Source organism: Suncus etruscus, chromosome 5 (assembly GCF_024139225.1).
Source record: "Suncus etruscus isolate mSunEtr1 chromosome 5, mSunEtr1.pri.cur, whole genome shotgun sequence".
Taxonomy (NCBI): Eukaryota; Metazoa; Chordata; class Mammalia; order Eulipotyphla; family Soricidae; genus Suncus; species Suncus etruscus.
The window spans coordinates 25,303,723-25,318,622 of record NC_064852.1 but is presented as its reverse complement, the minus strand read 5'-3'; the positions used below and the strand labels follow the sequence as shown (position 1 = coordinate 25,318,622).

Sequence of the window (14,900 nt, the reverse complement as noted above, 5' to 3'; positions counted from 1 at the left end):
AGGAGCTACCTTCTGATTGCTCCATCTACCTAAATTAAGATGAACTAGTCCTGGCTTCTCCAGATCACTGAGACCCTACCATCAACCTCACCAATTTATGCCATAATGGATTTAGAGTTTATGAGATGTTTTGAATTTCCAGTTATACTCCAGCTAGCTACTTTGTCTATTAGAAAGGATGCAAAACCAAGAGAAGCCACCCCACTCCACCCTAGCTCTGAATCCACTTTAGTATGTTAAGGCTTTTGAGCAGGCGTGGCGAACATGCGGCTCTCGAGCTGCATGCGGCTCCCTGCCAAAATGAATGCGGCTCTTTGCCTCTTATCATTATTTTGTACACTGTGGCTCTTTGCCAAGTTTGGATTTTGTTCTGCTGCTTCTGAGGAGGGACCTCTGAGGAGAGCGTGGAATCCCTCCCATCCCCAGGCTGCTGCTTCATCCTGTCTCCCATCCCTCGGACACAACTGCATGGGCCAGCAAGCAGGGGACCCGTGTGTCACATGTTGGGTCACATCTCGCCCTTAGTTCTTAGTGTGGAGGACGCAGCACACCCTCACCATCACTGCAGGATTTTTACTCTCACTCAAAATGGCAAAATGCCATATGTGTTTAATATATTATTGTTAAAATTAGATGCTTTTGTGTGAGTGTTTGTCTGTTTTGGCAGGTCACTGCGTGGTGTGGCTCTCTGACTCTCACAGTTTAAAATTTTGGCTCTTTGTGTCGAACTTGTTCGCCACTCCTGTTTTTGAGCCACTCAAACTGCATGCTACTGTCTAGTAGAGTGGGAATTAGAAGTTTTAGCTAGGCAGGCCATCAGCATGAGGCTGAGATTGTTGACATCCTACAACAGAGCAAGAAAATTACCTTAGTGCTCTCTTCGGCAGCACATATACTAAAAATGGAACGATACAGAGAAGATTAGCATGGCCCCTGTGCAAGGATGACACGCAAATTTGTGAAGCATTCCATATTTTTTTTCCTCTTAGCTCATTTTATATTTTTATTTATTTATTTATTTATTTATTTATTTTTATTTAAACACCTTGATTACATACATGATTGTGTTTGGGTTTCAGTCATGTAAAGAACGCCACCCATCATCAGTGCAACATTCCCACCACCAATGTCCCAAGTCTCCCTCCTCCCCACCTAACCCCTGCCTGTACTCTAAACAGGCTCTCCATTTCCCTCATACATTCTCATTATTAGGAAAGTTCAGAATGTAGTTATTTCTCTAACTAAACTCATCACTCTTTGTGGTGAGCTTCCTGAGGTGAGCTGGAACTTCCAGCTCTTTTCTCTTTTGTGTCTGAAAATTATTATTGCAAGAATGTCTTTCATTTTTCTTAAAACCCATAGATGAGTGAGACCATTCTGCGTTTTTCTCTCTCTGACTTATTTCACTCAGCATAATAGATTCCGTGTACATCCATGTATAGGAAAATTTCATGACTTCATCTCTCCTGACAGCTGCATAATATTCCATTGTGTATATGTACCACAGTTTCTTTAGCCATTTGTCTGTTGAAGGGCATCTTGGTTGTTTCCAGAGTCTTGCTATGGTAAACAGTGCTGCAATGAATATAGGTGTAAGGAAGGGGTTTTTGTACTGTATTTTTGTGTTCTTAGGGTATATTCCTAGGAGTGGTATAGCTGGATCATATGGGAGCTCGATTTCCAGTTTTTGGAGGAATCTCCATATCGCTTTCCATAAAGGTTGAACTAGACGGCATTCCCACCAGCAGTGGATAAGAGTTCCTTTCTCTCCACATCCCCGCCAACACTGTTTATTCTCATTCTTTGTGATGTGTGCCATTCTCTGTGGTGTGAGGTGGTATCTCATCGTTGTTTTGATTTGCATCTCCCTGATGATTAGTGATGTGGAGCACTTTTTCATGTGTCTTTTGGCCATTTGTATTTCTTTTTTGTCAAAGTGTCTGTTCATTTCTTCTCCCCATTTTTTGATGGGATTAGATGTTTTTTTCTTGTAAAGTTCTGTCAGTGCCTTGTATATTTTGGAGATTAGCCCCTTATCTGATGGGTATTGGGTGAATAGTTTCTCCCACTCAGTGGGTGGCTCTTGTATCCTGGGCACTATTTCCTTTGAGGTGCAGAAGCTTCTCAGCTTAATATATTCCCATCTGTTAATCTCTGCTTTCACTTGCTTGGAGAGTGCAGTTTCCTCCTTGAAGATGCCTGTAATGTCCTGGAGTGTCTTGCCTATGTGCTGTTCTATATATCTTATGGTTTTGGGGCTGATATCGAGGTCTTTAATCCATTTGGATTTTACCTTCGTACATGATGATAGCTGGGGGTCTAAGTTCAATTTTTTGCAAGCAGCTATCCAATTGTGCCAACACCACTTGTTGAAGAGGCTTTCTTTGCTCCATTTAGGATTTCTTGCTCCTTTATCAAAAATTAGGTGATTGTATGTCCGGGGAACATTTTCTGAGTATTCAAGCCTATTCCACTGATCGGAGGGCCTGTCCTTATTCCAATACCTTGCTGTTTTGATAACTATTGCTTTGTAGTACAGTTTAAAGTTGGGGAAAGTAATTCCTCCCATATTCTTTTTCCCAATGATTGCTTTGGCTATTCGAGGGTGTTTATTGTTCCAAATGAATTTCAAAAGTGTCTGATCCACTTCTTTGAAGAATGTCATGGGTATCTTTAGAGGGATAGCATTAAATCTGTATAATGCCTTGGGGAGTATTGCCATTTTGATGATGTTAATCCTGCCAATCCACGAGCAGGGTATGCATTTCCATTTCCGCGTGTCCTCTCTTATTTCTTGGAGCAGAGTTTTATAGTTTTCTCTGTATAGGTCCTTCACGTTTTTAGTCAAGTTGATTCCAAGATATTTGAGTTTGTGTGGCACTATTGTGAATGGGGTTGTTTTCTTAATGTCCATTTCTTCCTTATTACTGTTGGTGTATAGAAAGGCCATTGATTTTTGTGTGTTAATTTTGTAGCCTGCCACCTTGCTATATGAGTCTATTGTTTCTAGAAGCTTTTTGGTAGAGTCTTTAGGGTTTTCTAAGTAGAGTATCATGTCATCTGCAAAGTGAGAGCTTGACTTCTTCCTTTCCTATCTGGATTCCTTTGATATCTTTTTCTTGCCTAATCGCTATAGCAAGTACTTCCAGTGCTATGTTGAATAGGAGTGGTGAGAGAGGACAGCCTTGTCTTGTACCAGAATTTAGAGGGAAGGCTTTTAGTTTTTCTCCGTTGAGGATAATATTTGCCGTTGGCTTGTGGTAGATTGCTTCAACTAGATTGAGAAAGGTTCCTTCCATTCCCATCTTGCTGAGAGTTTTGATCAAGAATGGGTGTTGGACCTTATCAAATGCTTTCTCTGCATCTATTGATATGATCATGTGGTTTTTATTTTTCTTGTTATTGATGTTGTGTATGATGTTGATAGATTTACGGATGTTAAACCAGCCTTGCATTCCTGGGATGAAACCTACTTGATCATAGTGGATGATCTTCTTAATGAGGCATTGAATCCTATTTGCCAGGATTTTGTTGAGGATCTTTGCATCTGCATTCATCAGCGATATTGGTCTGTAATTTTCTTTTTTTTGTAGCATCTCTGTCTGGTTTAGATATCAAGGTGATGTTGGCTTCATAAAAGCTATTTGGAAGTGTTTCCGTTTGTTCAATTTCATGAAAGAGTCTTGCCAGAATTGGTAGTAGTTCCTCTTGGAAAGTTTGAAAGAATTCATTAGTGAATCCATCTGGGCCTGGGCTTTTGTTTTTAGGCAGACCTTTGATTACCATTCTAATTTCATCAATGGTGATGGGGGTGTTTAGATATGCTACATCCTCTTCCTTCAACCGTGGAAGATTATAAGAGTCCAAGAATTTATCCATTTCTTCCAGGTTCTCATTTTTAGTGGCGTAGAGTTTCTCAAAGTAGTTTCTGATTACCCTTTGAATCTCTCTCATGTCAGTAGTGATCTCTCCTTTTTCATTCCTAATACGAGTTATCAAGTTTCTCTCTCTCTCTTTCTTTGTTAGGTTTGCCAGTGGTCTATCAATCTTGTTTATTTTTTCAAAGAACCAACTTCTGCTTTCGTTGATCTTTCGGATTGCTTTTTGGGTTTCCACTTCATTGATTTCTGCTCTCAGCTTTGTTATTTCCTTCTGTCTTCCTATTTTTGGGTCCTTTTGTTGAGCATTTTCTAGTTCTATTAGCTGTGTCATTAGGCTACTCAGGTAAGCTCCTTCTTCCTTCCTGATGTGTGCTTGCAAAGCTATAAATTTTCCTCTCAGTACTGCTTTTGCTGTGTCCCATAAGTTCTGATAGTTTGTGTCTTGATTGTCATTTGTTTCCAGGAACCTTTTGATTTCCTCCTTGATTTCATCTTGGACCCACTGGTTATTGAGTATGAGGCTGTTTAACTTCCAGGTGTTAAGGTTTTTCTTCTGAGTCCCTTTGGAATTCACAACTAATTTCAGAGCCTTGTGGTCAGCAAAGGTAGTCTGCAAAATTTCTATCCTCTTGATCTTATGGAGGTATGTTTTATGTGCCAGCATGTAGTCTATCCTGGAGAATGTCCCATGTACATTGGAGAAGAATGTGTATCCAGGTTTCTGGGGGTGGAGTGTCCTATATATATCCACTAAGCCTCTTTCTTCCATTTCTCTCCTCAGGTCTAGTATATTCTTGTTGGGTTTCAGTCTGGTTGACCTATCCAGTGTTGACAAAGCCGTGTTAAGGTCCCCCACAATTATTGTGTTGTTATTGATATTATTTTTCAGATTTGTCAACAGTTGTATTAAATATTTTGCTGGCCCCTCATTCGGTGCATATATGTTTAGGAGAGTGAATTCTTCCTGCTCTACATACCCCTTGATTAATATAAAATGTCCATCTTTGTCCCTTACAACCTTCCTGAGTATAAAGTTTGCATTATCTGATATTAGTATGGCCACTCCAGCTTTTTTATGGGTGTTGTTTGCTTGGATAATTTTTCTCCAGCCTTTTATTTTGAGTATATGTTTGTTCTGACTATTCAGGTGCGTTTCTTGTAGGCAGCAGAAGGTTGGATTGAGTTTTTTGATCCATTTAGCCACTCTGTGTCTCTTAACTGGTGCATTTAGTCCATTGACGTTGAGAGAAAGAATTGTCCTGGGATTTAACGCCATCTTTATTTCAAAATTTGGTGTGTCTTTTGGGTAGTCTTGTCTTAGATTAGGTCTTTCAGTTTTTCTCTTAAGACTAGTTTTGCGTCTGTGAAGTTTCTGAGCTGTTTTTTGTCTGTGAAACCATGTATTCTTCCGTCAAACCGGAAAGTGAGTTTTGCTGGGTATAGTATTCTGGGTGAAGCATTCATTTCATTCAGTCTTGTCACAATATCCCACCACTGCTTTCTGGCATTGAGTGTTTCTGGTGACAGGTCTGCTGTAAATCTCAGGGAAGCTTGCTTGAATGTAATTTCCCCTTTTGATCTTGCTGTTTTCAGAATTCTGTCTCTATCTGTGGGATTTGTCATTGTGACTAGGATGTGTCTTGGGGTGTTTTTTCTGGGGTCTCTTTTGGTTGGTACTCTTTGAGCATATAGGATTTGATCACCTATATTCTTTAGCTCTGGAAGTTTCTCTTTAATGATGTTCTTGACCATTGATTCTTCCTGGGAATTTTCTTCCTGGGTCTCTGGGACTCCAATGATTCTTAAGTTGTTTCTGTTGATCTTATCATAGACTTCTATTTTCATCTGTTCCCATTCTTTGACTAATTTTTCCGTTGTCTGCTCATTTGCTTTAAGGTTTTTGTCCAATCTCTCCTGCTGTATGGAATTGTTATGTATCTCATCTTCCACGGCACCAAGTCTATTCTCAGCTTCTGATACCCTGTCCCAGAGCTTATCCATTTTGTCATTCACTTCGTTTACTGACTTTTTCAGGCCTGTTAATTGATATGTTATTTCAGTTTGGAGTTTTGTGATTTCTGTCTTCATATTTTCTTGGTTCTTATTAGTGTTCTGTTCAACTCGATTCATGGTTTCTTTGAGTTCTTTGAACATATTCCATATTGCTAGTCTAAAGTCCTTATCTGAGAGGTTGATTAGTTGGTTGGCCATTATCTGGTCATCAGAATTGTCCTCTTCATTCTCTATGTCTGATGCTGGCCTGCGTTGTTTCCCCATTGTCACACTTGTATTTTGGGTTTTTCTATGTGTTGTGGTGGTATTCATTGGCTATATGATGTAGGCAGCACACTTCTCTGGCTCCGCCCTTTCTGGATGGGCTGACTTGTCTCTAGGGGAGGGGAGTCCTCCGTGGGTGAAGCCTCACACTGGATCAAATCTTAGGCCCAAGCATTCAACGGAGAAGACAGTCCGAGGAGGAATGCTTGCTTCTGTGTTATAGCTCAGTTCTTAGTGTGATTTTTTCTTCTTGTTACGATGGTGTTCTTTTCTTAGAAAGAGCGCAGCCGTGCTCTGCTGGAGCCTCTTTTGCCCCACTCCCAAGAGTTTCACGCAAGAGGACAGTAGAGAAACATTTACAAGGAGCACTCACAGTTGGGCTCCACTGGGCGGGCGCAGATTCGTGGCTTTTCCCTGCCTGATGTCCCAAACAGGGCAGCTCCCATATTTTTTTTTTTAAAAAAGAAAATTACCTTAAAATTTTAGCTTCAACCTGTGCCTTCTGTTTATAATCCATTTGTTCTGTGACTCAGTTTGTTCTCTTTGTACCTGAGGCATGAATTGGGTTCTAATTCATCCTTTGCCTAAATAGCTTCTTCTCAAATCTCTACCTCTTGATCTGCTGTGAGCTTCAGACATTTACAGTTATACTCCTGGTTACCATATACATTAGGCATATAGGTATATTGTTGCCTTGCACTTCTTTTGCTCTCACAAGAGATACATGAAGGAACACTACCATTATTGAAGAATAAAGTATTATTAAAAAAACAATCATGAGGGGGCTGGAGAGATAGCAACGAGGTAAAGTGTTTTCCTTGCATGCAGAAGATTGGTGGTTCAAACCCCAGCATCCCACATGGTCCCCTGAGCCTACCAGGAGCGAATTCTGAGCATAGGGCCAGGAGTAACCTCTGAGCAGGCCGGGTGTGACCCAAACCCAAAACAAAACAAAAAAACCAATCATGAAAGTATGTAAATCATATTGCTTCAAATAAAATGTAAAAATATTAAAAAATTAAAAGGCAAATAAAAAGAAAATTTTGTAATTAAGCAAAGAGATATACTAATATAAAAGTGAATAAGTACACTTGTACACAAATACCTTATTTCACTTGAATATTTGTTGAAAGGTTCTTGGTCTTTGATTTTTTATTTTATTTTATTTTTATTAATGCCTTTATTTAAGCACCATGGTTACAAACATGTTTATAGTTGGATTTCAGTAATAAAAAAAAGTACATACCTCCCTTCAGCAGTGCAATCTAACCCCCACCTCCTGTCTGCCTTTGAGACAGGCATTCTATTTTTTCACTCACTACCATTGTCATGATAATTGTTGGTGTAGTTATTTCTCTAACTGCACTCACCAATCTTTGTGGTAAGCTTATCATGGGCTGGTCCATCCAGACCTCATCTATATTGTCTCTGGGTATTATTACTATGCTGTCTTTTGGACTCTGATTTAAAGTTTCTCAAGTAAATTGGCAGGGTGAATATTTGTTTCCTTATACAATATTTGGCTAAATGAATAATTAATTTTTTAAGTTAAGCAATCTTTTATTTTTTACTTCTTGGTTTCTATCTCCAAGACACAAAAGTATTCACAAAAAAAGCATATTCATTCTTTTGTTCATTGCAGCATTTAGTGCAGTACTTAAGCTATGTAATCTGCACAAGTGTCTGATAATAGTCCAATATTTAGCTTTTTGAGGAATATACATATTTGTTTTTCAAAAAGGTTGGGCCATTCTGCATTCCCACCAGAAATAAAAGTCTCTTTCATTCTTTATCCACATCAGTACTAGCTGTTCTTGTTCTTTGTGATGTATGCCAGTCTCTTGGCATGAGATGATATCTTATTTTTTTTCTGTTTGTGTTGGTGTTGTTCTATTTGAATTTTTTATTTTGATACTATTTTGACCTCTTGAAATTTCTGACTGCCTCCTTCCAGAGAATGAAAGTTCCCTAAAATTATCTGTCACATCACTTGTTCTTCCCCTTTTCCTTTTTCTTATCTTCTGGTTTTCCAATATTTCAGAAAGAGTTCTTGTCTTTGTTGATTAAGATTTTCTTTCAACCTTTTCTGTCTCTTTTTCAACTTCATTATCATTGCTGGCTTGTAGTTTTTCTTCAAGTTCACCTTCATGATTCTTCCTCTGTGAGTTTCTAAAACTATAATTTGCTAGACTGTTCTTTAGCTCCTTCAATTCCGTTTATATGGACTCCCTCACCTGAAAAAGTTCTTCTTTGAATTGGTTGGATTTCTCATTTATTCTTTTTCTTTTTTAAATTTTTTTTTCTTTCTTTCTTTTTTTTTTTTTTGGTTTTTGGGCCACACCCAGCGGTGCTCAGGGGTTACTCCTGGCTGTCTGCTCAGAAACAGCTCCTGGCAGGCACGTGGGACCATATATATGGGACACCAGGATTCAAACCAACCACCTTTGGTCCTGGATTGGCTGCTTGCAAGGCAAACGCCACTGTGTTATCTCTCCGGGCCCCTTTTTAAATTTTTTTTATATATTTTATTTAAACACCTTGATTACATACATGATTGTGTTTGGGTTTCAGTCATGTAAAGAACACCACCCATCACCAGTGCAACATTCCCATCACCAATGTCCCAAATCTCCCTCTTCCCCACCCAAACCCCGCCTGTCCTCTAGACAGACTTTCTATTTCCCTCATACATTCTCATTATTAGGATAGTTCAAAATGTAGTTATTTCTCTAACTAAACTCATCCCTGTTTGTGGTGAGCTTCATGAAGTGGGCTGCAACTTCCAGTTCTTTTCTCTTTTGTGTCTGAAAATAATGATTGCAAGAATGTCTTTCATTTTTCTTAAAACCCATAGATGAGTGAGCCATTCTTTTTTTATTTATTGAAAGGCAAGAAAGTGATGTAGAAACCTCTTATTTGAAATTTTCCTCAGTGACCTTTATATTTATTGCTCTTTACATATTTGTTAAATACAATTCTATATTCACTGTCCAGGACTAAAACATTTTCTTAGGATATAGGACTTTCAGTTTGGAAATGGTCACGGGCATTGATAAACTTTCAATATTTTCTGAAATTGAAGGAGACTTTTAAGTCAGAACACTGGGAGAGCTCCAAATAAAAGTGGTTGAGTTTGGTTACTCTAGTTTAAAACTAAATACGACCACCCAACTCATTCTTTTATGGTCATAACTAAGTGACTCAATTTGATGCTCTCCTGATTGTTAAGTAATGTCTTTCCTTATTAAATTTTAGTCATAAGTCAGGTACACATAAGAATATAAAGCATATTGGTTTTTATTTTATTTTATTAGTTTTTGGGCTATACCCAGTGGCTTACACCTGCCACTTCACTCAGGCATTACTCCTGACAGGGCTGGGGTATTAGTAGTTGGTCATGTGTAAGGAAAGGACTCTACTTTTACTATTATGGTCCACTACTGTTTTTTATGAGTGTTGACTTTGCCCCACATTATGTTTTTATTCAAATTCTGATATAATGTTTGAAAAAGTTAAATTTCCCCACTCAGCTGAGGTTTATTTATTTATTTATTTATTTATTTATTTATTTATTTATTTATTTATTTATTTATTTATTTTAACCAATATTTGAATTGTAGGAATTAGAATTGTAGGATTTTCTTTAGTATTACTCATAGTTCTTTTGGAGTTCTCTTATTCTCTTGAGAGTCACCAATGGGAGTCAATCTTAAAATTCAGGGCTACCTCAGTATAGAACCCCAATGTGAAGCCACCATGTTGAGTTGTTAGCCATTAATTGACAATAGAGTGGAGCACTGGACTTCCTGAGCACTGCTTAGGAGCCTCTATCCATCTCTGAAAGAAATTGAGAATAAAAATAACAAGCTAAACAACCCCTCATTTGGTTCTAACATGAACTCAGAACCCAAGAGAAACTTATTTGCTAGAATTTCCTACTAAACAAATCCAAGAAAGGAATGAGGAAAATTACCTCTACATAAGGAAATAGTCAATAAAAATTATACCTACTAATGAAATACATATAAAGAAATATATGAAGATGTACATATCCCCTTTAAAAATAGTCTGGGGAAAGGGAAAAAAATCTGGAGCACAGCTTCAGCCTGTGACATGATCCTGTGGAGCCTAAAAAACAGCTCCCAGCAGTCACATATAAGGAAATGTCCTTGAGATGGAGGTTTCTCAAAAAACAAATCTGGTAGCAAGCAACAGTCTACAGCAAAGGGAAATTGTTATTTTTTACCCCCACATGTACCAGTAGTATCATATGGCATTATTCCTTTTTTGCATAGATACATTAAAGTGGAGAAATCTTACATGTGGAAATAAGTTCTTATCTAATAGGGATAGAAACACATAAATTTTATATTGCAGTGGGGCCTTACACACTGAACATTTGTCAGTGACTTGGCTTAGGCTTCAGACGATCATATATCAGTCATTCACCCCTGAATCTTAGTTCCCATCTCTGGGACCAGCACGATTTTCTGCACCAGCATCAGCAATCAGACTTCTTCCACAGAAGGCCCTAATGCTGTCCTAGCACCAACTTGCTCCAGAGTGGGTTCATATGACATCCTGACGACTTGGTAACAGTAACAACATTCTTTCAGGATGGAGTTCCCGGCATTGCCACCAATGGTGAGATGAAACCAGAAGATGAGCTGTGACACCCTGACTTTGACACAGGATCTGTGCAAAAATCAGAATCTCTAATTAGTACTAAAAACCTGATTGCAACAACTGTGATTGAGAAGAACTTTTACTGGGACCACAAAAAAAGACTTTGGAGTTAGACAACTTACTATGCCTGGAGCCTGTAGTTGGAAGAATGACAGGATGCTTAATGGGTAGGGTCTCCCTGTCTTTAGACCAAAGGTTTTTCCTTTCTATTTCCCCCATATTTTGCTGTGTCTATGCAAAGACAAATATCAAACAAAAACAAAAAGCCTTGTCCCACCCCTTTCTTTACTTTTCTTTTTTAATTTTTTTATCTTTTAAATTGGGGTTCCCGCCTTTTTCATGGAACCTTGGGACATGGATTACTTTCTTTAACCACATATTTCTGTTTTTTTGCTTTGTGTGTGTGTGTGTGTTTTTTTTTTTTTTTTTAATAAAATTAAGAAGCAAGGAAAAAAGAAAGTCTTTGGGAGTCCGGGGTGGAGAAAAATAAGGACAGAACTAAAAATCCAAGCCAAAGTCAACGACAATAGAATCAAGAGATCTAAACTTTAACAATCTAAACTTAAATGAGCTTGTAATACTGGCAGGCAGTGGGCAAAGGGTGATGGTGCACTCTTGGTTTATTGGTGGAGTGATGTTGATACTGGTGTTGGGAATGGTCCTGACTCACTGCACATCTGGAAATCAACTGTGAAGGACTTTGTAGATTACAATAGTTTCAATAGAATAAAATTTAAAATAAAACAAAATAAAGAAATTGAGAGTCCTGGCAAGTAGATGGAATTCTTTTTGGAAATTTTTGGAGTAGAGATTTGATCCCTGACCCTTGAGTGTGAAATTTTTTGTTTCTTTTGGAGATCTCTATTCTAGACACAATTAATGGAGTTTGGATTAGTGTCCCAGGCATCCTTGTTTGCAAAGTATCACGAGTTAAGAACACATGTTTTTCTTAGACTAAAAAGTCCTTCTCACATGTACCACCACTGGAATACTAACATTACCTTTCTGGTTGGATTAAGATTATAGATCATTATTCTTGTGATAACTTGATTCTTCAAGGACCTCTCCAAATTGGTTAACCTTTGACCTCTCCCTTACCTTCCTTCCTTCCTTCCTTCCTTCCTTCCTTCCTTCCTTCCTTCCTTCCTTCCTTCCTTCCTTCCTTCCTTCCTTTCTTTCTTTCTTTCTTTCTTTCTTTCTTTCTTTCTTTCTTTCTTTCTTTCTTTCTTTCTTTCTTTCTTCTTTTTTCTTTTCCTTCCTTCCTTCCTTCCTTCCTTCCTTCCTTTCTTTCTTTCTTTCTTTCTTTCTTTCTTTCTTTCTTTCTTTCTTTCTTTCTTTCTTTCTTTCTTTCTTTCTTTCTTTCTTTCTTTCTTTCTTTCTTTCTTTCTTTCTTCCTTCCTTCCTTCCTTCCTTCCTTCCTTCCTTTCTCTCTCTCTCTCTTTCTCTTTCTTTCTTTCTTTCTTTCTTTCTTTCTTTCTTTCTTTCTTTCTTTCTTTCTTTCTTTCTTTCTTTCTTTCTTTCTTTCTTTCTTTCTTTCTTTCTTTCTTTCTTTCTTTCTTTCTTTCTTTCTTTCTTTCTTGTGTGGTTTTAGGGTCACACCCGGCGGTGCTCAGGGGTTACTCCTGGCTCCATGCTCAGAAATTGCTCCTGGTCAGGCACGGTGGACCATATGGGACGCGGGGATTCGAACCGATGACCTTCTGCATGAAAGGCAAACGCCTTACCTCCATGCTATCTCTCCGGCCCTTACCATTATTTCTTTTTTTTTCTTTTCTTTTTTTTTGGTTTCTGGGCCACACCCAGCGGTGCTCAGGGGTTACTCCTGGCTGTCTGCTCAGAAATAGCTCCTGGCAGGCACGGGGGACCATATGGGACACCGGGATTCGAACCAACCACCTTTGGTCCTGGATCGGCTGCTTGCAAGGAAACACCGCTGTGCTATCTCTCTGGGCCCATTATTATTTCTTTTTCTTTCTCCTCTTTACCACCTTTAATCACTTCTTTAGCTCCTTGAATTATTTGAGATGAACACGTTCAAGCCCCTTTTCCAGCTTTCTCTATCTAATGTTGCAAGACTTTTCTCTTTCATGCTATATTTTTTTGTTTGTTTGTTTCTTCGGGTCACACCCATTTGATGCTCAGGGGTTATTCCTGGCTAAGCACTCAGAAATTGCCCCTGGCTTGGGGAGACCATATGGGACGTCGGGGGATGATAGAACCGTGGTTGCGATCTTTCCTTGGCTAACGCTTGCAAGGCAGACACCTTACCTCTAGCGCCACCTCGCGGCCCCTCTTTTATGCTATATTAACAACTCCCTCTACACACGTAAACTTTATTTTATTTATTATTTATTTATTTATTTATTTATTTGGTCACACCCGGCAGCGCTCAGAGGTTACTCCTGTCTCTAAGCTCAGAAATTGCTCCTGGCAGGCTCAAGGGACCATATGGGATGCTGGGATTTGAACCACCGTCCTTCTGCATGCAAGGCAAACACCTTACCTCCATGCTATCTCTCTGGCACTCTCACGTAAACTTTAAAACCCTGTCCTCCTCAGTAACTCAAAGAAGTGTCATATCAAAAAATCTTACAATTCCATTCCACAAATATTGATAAAGAACATAAGCTTCATATCAAGTGGGGAAATCTTAAGTTGTCCCATCTGTCAGACTCACAGTTTGGATAAAAATATAACATGGAGCAAAGATGAGTCAATTATTTTATAATAATCAGTGGATTTTGTATTGCTATATTTTCTAACATGTGGTTATATTTTTGAAATGAAATCTATAAGGTCTTTATTTGCATGTCTATGCTGATGTTCACATGTTTCTATATGTACAGTTTGTATTTTCTACTTCTAAATCTTGCCAAATTATTTATAAAGTGTAGTAAAGGAGTCTTACTATGATTTACTTAAAGATATATCTAGGGACCAGAGAAAATCGTATAGGATTTAAGGCCCTTGAATTGCATATAACCGGCCCCTGTTCAATCCTAAGTACCACATATGCAAAATATGCCCCCCTAAATAACAACAGAGATATGTAAGTGGTTATATGAATGAAATATTTCACATATCAGGAATGTAGAGACTGTTTCATATGCCTTTCATGTTTGGGACTGGAGAAATTGTCAGTGAATATGTGTTTTGTATACATGAATGCAGGGCTCTAGGTTTGATCCCATCAACACTTGGTCCCTGGAAGACATCTGAAATGATTCCAAGCTGGGGCCAGAGAGATAGCACAGCGGTGTTTGCCTTGCAAGCAGCCGATCCAGTACCTAAAGTGGTTGGTTCGAATCCCGGTGACCCATATGGTTCCCCGTGCCTGCCAGGAGCTATTTCTGAGCAGATAATCAGAAGTAACCCCTGAGCACTGCCGGGTGTGGCCCAAAAACCAAAAAAAAAAAAAAAAGTGACATGAAATGATTCCAAGCACTGAGCCAGGAGCAATCTCTGAGTACTGCTGAGTGTGATTTTCCTTAGAAAATACCTTTCCAGTTATATAATTTTCACAAACAAGACTACTTTAACATAGTTGGTTAAAAACATCAACTATACCTTGTAAGTTATAAAGCATTACATAAAATATATTAGTGTACATTTTGAGTTGAGCTATATCTTAGTTTTTGTTTTGTTTTTATATTTGCTTAATATGTATGCACTATAAAAATAGCTAATGTTGAGGCCAGAGCAATATACAGCAGGTAGGGTAGTTATGCTGCATGTAAACAGCTTGGGTTTTATCCCTAGGATCCCATATGGTCCCCCCGAGCTTGCCAGTAGTGATTCCTGAGTAGAGAGCCAGCATTCTGGAATCACTACTTGAGCACCTCTTGGTGTGAGACCCTCACCTCTTCGTTCCAAATAGCTAACATATGTGTGTTTGGGAGAAGTAGTACAGAGGTTAAGGCACTTACTTGCATGCAGTTAATCCCATTAGGACCTTGGCACCACATGATCCCCTGAGCACCACTAAAAGTGATCCCTGAACACAGAGCTGGGAATAACCCACCCTCAACCACTAGTCAGGTAAAGTAGCTTGAGAAA

The 14,900-nt window shown here is 38.7% G+C and overlaps 1 protein-coding gene and 1 non-coding gene across 2 annotated transcripts in view; both read left to right on the top strand.

Moving 5' to 3' along the window:
- Positions 1 to 14,900, top strand: part of ZNF280D (zinc finger protein 280D) — a 224,735-nt gene that overhangs the window by 17,800 nt on the left and 192,035 nt on the right. The gene's annotated exons all lie outside the window — the stretch shown is intronic.
- Positions 872 to 978, top strand: LOC126010470 (U6 spliceosomal RNA). The gene has a single exon (XR_007496498.1). It is a non-coding gene; the product is annotated as a U6 spliceosomal RNA (small nuclear RNA).